Source organism: Rhinatrema bivittatum, chromosome 1, assembly GCF_901001135.1.
Source record: "Rhinatrema bivittatum chromosome 1, aRhiBiv1.1, whole genome shotgun sequence".
NCBI classification, from domain to species: domain Eukaryota; kingdom Metazoa; phylum Chordata; class Amphibia; order Gymnophiona; family Rhinatrematidae; genus Rhinatrema; species Rhinatrema bivittatum.
The window spans coordinates 793,021,845-793,032,417 of NC_042615.1; positions in this window are offsets into that span (position 1 = coordinate 793,021,845).

The window sequence follows — 10,573 nt, forward strand, 5'->3', positions numbered from 1 at the left end:
AAATGGTTAGAAAAAAACTGAAAGGAGCAATTGCAATGGTTAAGAATTTAGCTCAGGTATGGAAGTTGTTTAAAAATACTAGTACAATATATCAAAGTGGTTTTACTGGTCAAATTTTATTATTTCCGTTCGCCACCAATTCTAGGGTAATAAATGCAATTAGTTTTGTAGGACCAATACGCAAAGAGTCTGTATATCAATCAGACCTACCATGATAAGGTCACATCACTATTTTATATATTTCAACTATTTTTAGTATTTTTTCTTTTTTACTTAAAATTATGCCATATTGCCATGGGAACTTAAATAGGACACGTCTATTCAACCATTGTAGATAAGTATTCCAGACGTCAAAACGTAAAACTTTTTACTCCATTATAACGGGCAAAGTCCCAGTACTTAGCTTGTAACAAAGTCCCAAATATTCCAGATGTCAAAACGCAAAAATTTTTACTCCATTATAACGGACAAAGTCCCAGTACTTAGCTTGTAACAAAGTCCTGACGCGATCGTGTTTCGAACCTCACGGTCCTGCTTCAGGGGGAATCATCAACTCCAATGTCTTCCAACTTTTTTCCGTCTTCTTCCAATTTTCTTCCAACGTCTTCTTCCAATTTTTTGTTTTGTGGGACTTTTGGCAAGTCTTGGGGGGGTCAGGAGGGTGGGGGGTTGTAGTTAATTAAATTTTAGCTGGGAAACGAATAAGAATGGAACGCATGAACGGATCGGGGGCCCCCCTTGCCGAATGCAACATATCTGCCCCCCGACGAATACGAATACCGAATGTAACGTATATGGTCCCTCTGCACATCCCTACTACCAGCATGGTTAAAAAGTGAGGTGAGAGAGGACATAATATCTAAAAGAACATTTTCAAGAAATGGAAAAGGGATCTGAATGAAGAAAATGAAACAGCATAAGCACTAGAAAGTCAGATGCAAGCAATGATAAGGAAGGCAAAGAGAAAATTTGAAAAGAAGCTTGCTGTAGAAGCAAAAACTCATAAAAAAACTTTTTAAGTACATTTGAGGTAAGAGGCCTGCGAGGGAGCAGTTGGACCATTTGAAGATCAAGGGGTAGAAGGGGCACTTAGGGATGACAAAGCCATAGCAGAGACTAAATTAATTATTTCACATTGAGGAAGCTGAAAGAGATATATTCATGCCAAAAATGATATTCAAAGGCGATGATTCAAAAGAATTGAAACAAATTTCAGTGATCCTAGAAGATATATTAAGGCAAATTGACAAACTAAAGAGTGGCAAATCACATGGACTAGATGGTATACATCCCAGAGTGCTGAAAGAACTGAGAAATGAAATTATGGACCTGCTATTGGAAATTTGTAAACTATCAGTAACATCATCTATGATTCCTGAAGAATAGAGGGTTGTCATTGTAACACAAATTTATATAAAGGGATCAAGAAGTGATCCAGGAAACTACAGATCACTGAGTCTGACATCTGTTCCAAGCAAAATGGTAGAAAACATCATAAAGTACAAAATTGCTGAACATATAGATAAGCATAATTTAATGGGACAAAGACATCATGGATCTAGCAATGGGAAGTCTTGTCTCACAAATCTGCAACATTTTTTTGAGAACATAAATAAACACATAGATAAAGGTGAGCCAGTTCATACAGTGTATCTGGATTTCCAGAAAGCATTTGACAAAGTTCCTCACAAGAGAATTCTTAGGAAATTTAAAAAAATCATGAGATAGGGGGCAGTGTCTTATTGTGATTGACAAATAGTTAAAATATAGAAAACAGAGACTAGGACTAAATGATCAATTTTCCCAATGGAAAAAGGTGAATAGAGCCGTGCCCCAGGGATATGCTCTGGGACCACTGCTTTTTAATATATTAATAAATGACCTGGAAATAGGACAAAATTATTCAAAATTGCAAGAGGATTGTGATAAATTGCAAGAGGACATTGCAAAACTAGGAGAATGGGCATGCAAATGTCAAATGAAACTTAACGTGGACAAGTGGAAAATGATGCACTTAGGGAAGAGTAACCCAAAATGTAATGTGCCATATTAAGAATCACCACTCAGGAAAAGGATCTAGGTGCCATCGTTGAAAATACATTGAAATCTTCTGCTCAGTGTGCAGCAGCAGCCAAGAAAGCAAATAGAATGCTAGGAATTATTAGGAAAAAAAATGGAGAATAAAACAGAGAATATCATAATGCCTCTGTATCACTCCATGATGCAACCTCATCTTGTGTACAGTTCTGGTCACCACATCTTAAAAAAGATATAGCAGAATTAGAAAAGGTACAGAGAATGGTGACAAAAATAATAAAGGGGATGGAACAATTTCCCTATGCAGAAAGGCTAAAGAGGTTAGGACTCTTCAGCTTGGTGAAGAGACAGCTGAGAGGATATGTGATGGAGGACTATAAAAAAATGAGTGGAATGAAACAAGTAAATATTAATCAGTTATTTACTCTTTGGAAAAGTACAAAGACCAGGGGACACACAATGAAGTTACTAGCCACCAAAGATCAGAATCAAAATATTTTTAAAACATCAATTCCCCATATTCCCATAACCCTTCCCCCCTTCCTCTTTCCCCCATTATCCCCAAATCATGTATACCCCCCACAGGAGGACATTGTACCCGCACCGGTGCTCCCCCTCCCCATAACATCGTATGCCCATATTATATTATAGCTGTTAAAGAATAACTGTTCTTAAACATGAAAAATACCTCAAACTCAAATAAACCCAACTATTTTCTCCACAATTTTCCTTCAGAAATTAAGCTTTCAGTCCCATATTTCACCAAGAGTCCATGTTCCAACTCTTATTTCTCTGGCAGGGACTCCACAAATTGCTTGGCTGCTGGCACTGTATCAAAAACTTTCCATACACCATTCTGTTCCACTCTCAGTTTGGCTGGGTATTGTACACTGAAATGTAGGTATTTGCTGAATAAAGCAGTGCAAATAGGAGCAAAAGCCAACGTTGAGAGACTGCAGCAGAGAAATCCTGAAACTTGATAATCTTATGTCCCTCATAGAAAAGCGATGATTTCTGTTGCGACCGTCGCTGCCCGACGTCTCCACTATGCCCACCTTACCTCTTTGGCGACTCCCTCTTTACCTGTTGGAAGTTTGGATGCCGCGGCGTCATCTTGCCGTTCCCCTCCGGCGTCCCCGGACCGGCTGGACGCTGCACTCCGCCATGTTTCCCGGAAGCCTAAGGGCGTGCGTGCGGCCCCGACTCAAGTACCAGCAGTGGCGCGAACCTCAGGGGCATCCCCCTGAGGTGACGTCATCCTCACCGGATATTTAAGGTCTCTGAATTCGCTAACTAATTGAGTTAGCAAAGGATTGGATAGGAAGGGTTTCCTTGCTACTCTGCCTCCTTGGACTTACCAGGGGTACCCGCTTCTCGGGGGCCTCACTTTCTCTTTTGCTTTTCAGATCACAGCCTGGAACTGGTACTCGCTCCTCGAGGGCCCACGTTCCAGGACTTGCTACTGAATACCACTTCTGCCAGGAAGTCATCGCTGCCTACTACACCAGTGAGTTACCATCTCTCTCTCGGAGCGTTCCCTGGAACCAGGTACTCGCTCCTCGAGGGCCTACTTCATTCCAGCTCCTGGGCTGCTTATAAGAGACTGTTGTGTGAGTGTTACCATCAAGGTTCTGTTCCTGAACTCTGCATACTCTGCCTACTCACTATATTCAGTTTCTCTACAGCTCAGTTATCCAGGATCGCTGTTCCAGTATCTGAGAGACTACAGCCCAGCTGGGCACTTCCAGCTCACTACTGTTTATGGAGACAGACACTAGTGACACTAGTGATGACCACTCCCCCGGGGGAAGATCCCTCTCGGGATCTTCCCCCGGGGGAGTGGTCATCTGCCATCGGCTCAAGGATCCACCCACAACTACCTCAAACACCAACAATTTCTTCTGATAAGCCTGCAGGATCATCACTTTATGTGTGAAGTTTAGATATTTTGCAATCACTGTACAGGGTTTGCTCAAGCCCTCCATCCATGCTCCCAGTCTATGCGCTCTCTCTATTGAACAATGCTCCAGTAATGTTTCCAGTCCCAGTTCCTTAAGCAGCCATTCCTCAAGTATCCTGTGGATTTTGTGATCAGACAAAGATTCAGGAAATCCACGAATCTTAAATTGTTTCTGCAGGTGTTCATGGTGCTCTCGCCTGTACTGGGGCTCGGCGATCCATCTGCCATTTTGGAGTCATGTGCATGACTCGGCAGCTTCTTCTTGCGCTGTAGTTTGGATGCCATCAGGCTGCTATCCTGCAGCAGAAAATCCTCGATGCACCTTTGTGAAGCCAGTAGGAGAGACAAACAATCCCTCTGTGGCCAAATTCAAGGTATAATGTTCCATTTTCTGAGGGGGCCACCAGGAGCAAGCAGGACCCACATCCTACTCGAGCATCGGGTCACGTGGTCTACCAGAGAAAATATTTTTTTACTCAATGCATAATTAAGCTCTGGTGTTTGTTGTCACAGAATGTGGTAAAAGCTATTAGTGTAGCTATGTTTAAGAAAGGTTTGGACAAGTTCCTGGAGGAATAGTCCATTATCCATTATTAAGGAAGAGTTGCAGAAATCCACTGCTTTTTCTTGGAATAAGCAGCTCGAAATCTATCTACCCCTTGGGATCCTACCAAGTACTTGTGACCTGGTATGGACACTGTTGGAAACAGGATACTGGGCTTGATGCCCTGGGCTTGATGCTCAATATAGCAAGTCTTTTACTCTTATGTATTGTGGCAGGTAATAGCCTTTGGTGTGGTGGACTAGGCTGGGGCCTGGATGTTGATGGGGCCTGGAGACTGGTGGATCCAGGAGGCCTGATAAGGATCCATGGGGTTTGGAAAGCATGTTTTTCTTCAGTAGGGGTTCAGAGGAGACAGCAGAGTGGCTGTTGTTCATGGATGAACAACATGCATTGAAGGAGATCAACAAGAGTGAGGCATATGAGGGCTCCCAGATGCGTTCCCGAGGCCAACTTGCATGTCTATGAGGTGGAGCTTGGAGCAAACAGCTGATTCTGGTGCTGCTTTGAGCTTACCGCTAGGTGCAATGCTGTGGCAGTGAGTTTTTTAAAAATCAGCTTTGCTGAGGGGACAGCAGAACACAAAGCGGCAGCATTGGGGAAGCTGCTGCTACATGTGAGGGGCCTTGGGAAAGTCCCTGGCAGGAACCAGGATGTGCAGGCTAGGTCTTATTGATGTCACTGATGATGTCAGCAGGTACCCACAGTCCTGGTCCCAAGACAATTTTAAAAGGCAAAATAAATCATTTTAACATTTTAAAATGGTGCAATTCTGATGGGGAGCCCTAGGGGAGGCTCCCCACTAAGTTTCACATTCTGGAAGTAACTTGGTGAATCTGGCACCAATCAGTTGGAAACACATTAAAATTATGAAATTAAAATAAAATGCTGGCTGGGGTCATGAAAGGAGAGATTGGGGACCTGAGCCATGTCAGTATTTGAAATTAAAATTAAATTTTAAAGCTAATGTTTGACCCATTTTCCATGGAGCACATTTTAGGCTTAAAAATGGGCAAAATACCTCAGAAAATTTTAAGTTCTGGTTGTCAACAAATAAGCAGGTAGTAGGGACCCCTGTTTGACTATTATTTGGAATTAAAATATTTCAATTTTTAAATTGTGGGCATGGATTTTTTTTTGTGAGTATCTGTGACCGGTTTCATGGGTGTTTGAGGATGTAGGATACCTAATGTTGATGTTTGGTGGGGATGGACTGGAATTGGAACAGTTTGGGATTTTTGGATTTGGATTTTTGGGTTTTGTTTTGGTGGGTTTATTCATGTTCATTTTGAGTTTCTGAACATAATTACATAGGAAACTGCCATGCTGGGTCAGAACAAAGGTACATCAAGCCCAGTATCCTGTTTCCAACAGAGGCCAAACCAGGCCATAAGAACCTGGCAAGTACCCAAACACCAAGAAGATCCCATGCTACTGATGCAATTACTAGCAGTGGCTATTCCCTAAGTAAACTTGATTAATACCAGTTAATGGGCTTCTCCTCCAAGAACTTATCCAAACCTTTTTTGAACCCAGGTACACTAACTGCACTAACCACATCCTCTGGCAATAAATTCCAGAGATTAATATTGCGTTGAGTGAAAAATAATTTTCTCCAATTAGTCTTAAATGTGCTACTTGCTAACTTCATGGAATGCCCCCTAGTCCTTCTTTTATCTGAAAGAGTAAATGACTGATTCATATCTTCTCCAAGCTGAACAGGCCTAACCTTTTCCGCCTTTCCTCATAAGGGAGCTGTTCCATCCCCTTTATCATTTTGGTTGCCCTTCTCTGTACCTTCTTCATCGCAACTATATCTTTCGTGAGATGCGGCAACCAGAATTGTACACAGTATTCAAGGTTCAGTCTCACCATGGAGTGATACAGAGGTATTATGACATTTTCCATTTTATTAACCATTCCCTTCCTAATAATTCTTAACATTCTGTTTGCTTTTTTGACTGCTGCAACACACTGAGCCGACAATTTCAAAGTATTATCCACTATGATGCCTAGATCTTTTTCCTGGGTGGTAGCTCCTAAAATGGAAACTAACATTGTGTAACTACAGCAAGGGTTATTTTTCTCTATATGCAACACCTTGCACTTGTCCACATTAAATTTCATCTGCCATTTGGATGCCCAATCTTCCAGTCTTGCAAGATCTTCCTGTAATGTATCACAATCCGCTTGTGATTTAACTACTCTGAATAATTTTGTATCATCCGCAATTTTGATAACTTCACTCATTATATTCCTTTCCAGATCATTTATATATATATATATATATATATATATATATATATATATATATATATATATATAGAAAAGCACCGGTCCAAGTACAGATCCCTGAGGCATTCCACTGTTTACCCTTTTCCACTGAGAAAATTGACCATTTAATCCTACTCTCTGTTTCCTATCTTTTAACCAGTTTGTAATCCACGATGCATGTTGTAATCCTTCCTCAGCAACAGAGGATATAAGGTTAAGATTCATAACAAAGAATCCTCTCTTCACCCCGCGTCAGTAGGAGTCCCTCAGGGCTCATCCCTGTCTCCTACCTTGTTTAACATTTATCTGTTACCCTTATGTAAACTTCTCACTGACCTCAATCTCAAACACTTCCTCTACGCTGACGATATTCAGATCCTGATCCCCATCAAGGAGTCGCTCGCAAAAACACTGTCTCACTGGGAAACCTGCCTCCAAAATATCAAACAGCTTCTCACAAGTCTCAACCTGATACTAAATTCATCAAAAACGGAACTTCTACTCATCACACCAAAAAACAGCTCCCTCACACACACTCATCCAACCTTACCAAATACTACACAAGTGAGAGACCTAGGAGTTCTAATTGACAATCACCTAAACCTGAAAGCTAACATCAACAAAACCACCAGAGACTGCTTTTATAAGCTCCAAGTGCTGAAAAGAATACGACCTCTCTTCCACACACATGACTTTAGAACGATTCTACAATCAATCATTTTCGCAAAGCTGGACTATTGTAACACTATCATGCTTGGTCTCCCTTCATCACACACCAAACCATTGCAAATGGTCCAAAATGCCTCCGCCCGTATACTCACTAACACCAGGAGAAGAGAACACATAACCCCTATCCTGATGGGCCTCCACTGGCTGCCCATCCACTTCAGAATAATCTACAAGGCCATTCTCACCATTTTCAAAAACATCCATCAATTAGCCCCAATCGATCTCCATATCCCCCTCCGATTACACTACTCAACAAGACCGACAAGAGATGCTTACAAAGGATCACTTCAAGTACCTCCAGCCAAAACTACCAGACACATCACGCTTAGAGATCGGGCCTTCTCCACAGCCGGTCCAACTTTATGGAACTCCATTCCCCCGGATCTTAGAATGGAACCCAGCATCTCAACATTCAAGAAAAGACTCAAGACGTGGCTGTTCACGGAGGCCTTTCCTAACTCCAACATTATTTAACTCCCTTCAATCAACACACTTCGCTAGTAATAGCATTAATAGCCACCTCTTACAATGTTATTATATATATATATAATTATCTGATCTTCATTTTCCTTCTTACTCCAAGTTATTGATTTCCTTGTTACATGTAACTGCTTTTCTGCACTATTGTTCAAATTGTAAAGTTTATTATAATTGCACCCCTGTTTCTTGTGAACCAGCATGATGGGACTACCGTCTTGAATGTTGGTATATAAAAAACTTAAATAAATAAAATAAATAAAATATCGCGTCCTGTCCCATGACTTTTTAGTTTTCTTAGAAGCCTCTCATGACGGACTTTGTCAAACGCCTTCTGAAAATCCAAATAGATTACATCTACAGGTTCACTTTTATTCACATGTTTATTAACTCCTTCAAAAATTTGTTAGGCAAGACTTCCCTTGGGTAAATGCATGTTGACTGTGTTCCATTAAACCATGTCTTTCTATATGCTCTATGATTTTGATCTTTAGAATAGTTTCTACTATTTTTCCTGGCTCTGAAGTCAGGCTCACTGGTCTATAGTTTACCGGATTGCCCCTGGAGACCTTTTTAAATATTGGGGTTAAACTGGCCACCCTCCAGTCTTCAGGTACAATGGATGATTTTAATGACAGGTTACAAATTTTAATTAATAGATCAGAAATTTCATTTTTTAGTTCCTTCAGTACACTAGGATGCATACCATCAAGTCTAGGTGATTTGCTAATCTTTAGTTTGTCAATCTGGCCTACTACATCTTCTAGGTTCACAGTGATTTGGTTCAGTTCGTCTGACTCATCACCCTTGAAAACTATTTCCAGAACTGGTATCTCCCCAAAATCCTCATTAGTAAACACTTAAACAAAGAATTCATTTAGTCTTTCTGCAATGGCCTTAGCTTCCCTAAGAGCCCCTTTTAACCCCTCAGTCATCTAATGGTCCAACTGACTCTCTCACAGGTTTCTTGCTTCAGATATATTTTAAAAAGTTTTTATTATGAATTTTTGCCTCTATGGCCAACTTCATTTCAAATTCTCTCTTTGCCTGTCTTATCAATGTTTTATACTTAACTTGACAATGCTTATGCTTTATCCTATTTTCTTCAGATGGATCCTTCTTCCAATTTTTGAAGGATGCTTTTTTGGCTAAAATAGCCTCTTTCACCTCACCTTTAACCATGCCAGTAATCATTTTGCCTTCCTTCCACCTTTCTTAATGCGTGGAATACATCTGGACTGTGCATCTAGGATTGTATTTTTAAACAATGTCCATGCCTGTTGAACACTTTTAACCTTTGCAGCTGCACCTTTCGGTTTTTTCTAACTATTTTCCTCATTTTATCAAAGTTTCCCTTTTGAAAGTTTAGTATTAGAGCTATAGATTTACTTATTGTCCCTCTTCCAGTTATTAATTTAAATTTGTTCATGTTATGATCACTATTGCCAAGTGACCCCACCAACATTAACTCTCTTACCAAATCCTACTAAGAATTAAATATAAAATAGCTCCTTCTCTCCCTGGTGCTGGGTTTAGTTAAAAGATGGTCTATCAGCCCAGAAAGTAGTAAAAACACAGGGTTCTGAAGCCATCATTAGGGAGACATCATGGAAATGCAATATTTACCAAAAGCTGGCATGTTAGCAGGCTAGTGCATCTACCTTATTAGGTCAAAGTACAATACTGTTTAGTGTTGCAAGGACATTTTAAAGTTACTAAAAATGTTTTCACATCATACCAACATGTACTAGGAGGTTTATGAGTGGATCTATTGGTATTAGATAAGAGGGGAAGAGCTAATCCTTAATGACATCACTGAAGTAGGAATCTAAATGACAGAGAAATCAGTGTATGATAGTTTAGAGCTGTGGGGAGAGCTGCATTGGAAACAGACAGGTTTGTCACTTTGCTCTTTCTCAGAAGCATAATTACTGTTAAAAACACATAAATACCATGAAGAAGCAGTAGTTTATGTATGTTCATGTGAATATTAACTTAGGGGCAGATTTTTAAAAACTACGCGAGCGCGTACTTTTGTTTGCGCACCAGGCGTGAACAAAAGTACGCTGGATTTTATAAGATACGCGCGTAGCCACGTGTATCTTATAAAATCTGGGGTCGGTGCGCGCAAGGGGTGCACATTTGTGCAACCTGCGCGCGCCGAGCCCAGCGCGGCCTGCCTGTTCCCTCCGAGGCCGCTCCGATTTCAGAGCAGCCTCGGAGGGAACTTTTCTTCGCCCTCCCCCCACATTCCCCTCCCTTCCCCTACCTAACCCACCCCCCCGGCCCTATCTAAACCCCCCCTTATCTTTGTCGGCAAAGTTACGCCTGCTTTCAGCAGGCGTAACTTTGCGCGCGTCGCCGGCAGCCCCGCTCCGTCCTCCGGTCCCAGGGGCTGGTCCGGAGGCCTCAACCATGCCCCCGGGCTGGCGCCACGCCCCCAGGCCCACCCCCGAAACGCCGCGGCTCGCCCCCAAAACGCCGCGTCATTTCAGGAACGCCCTCGGGCACGCCCCCTCTCTCCCCTTTTTGAA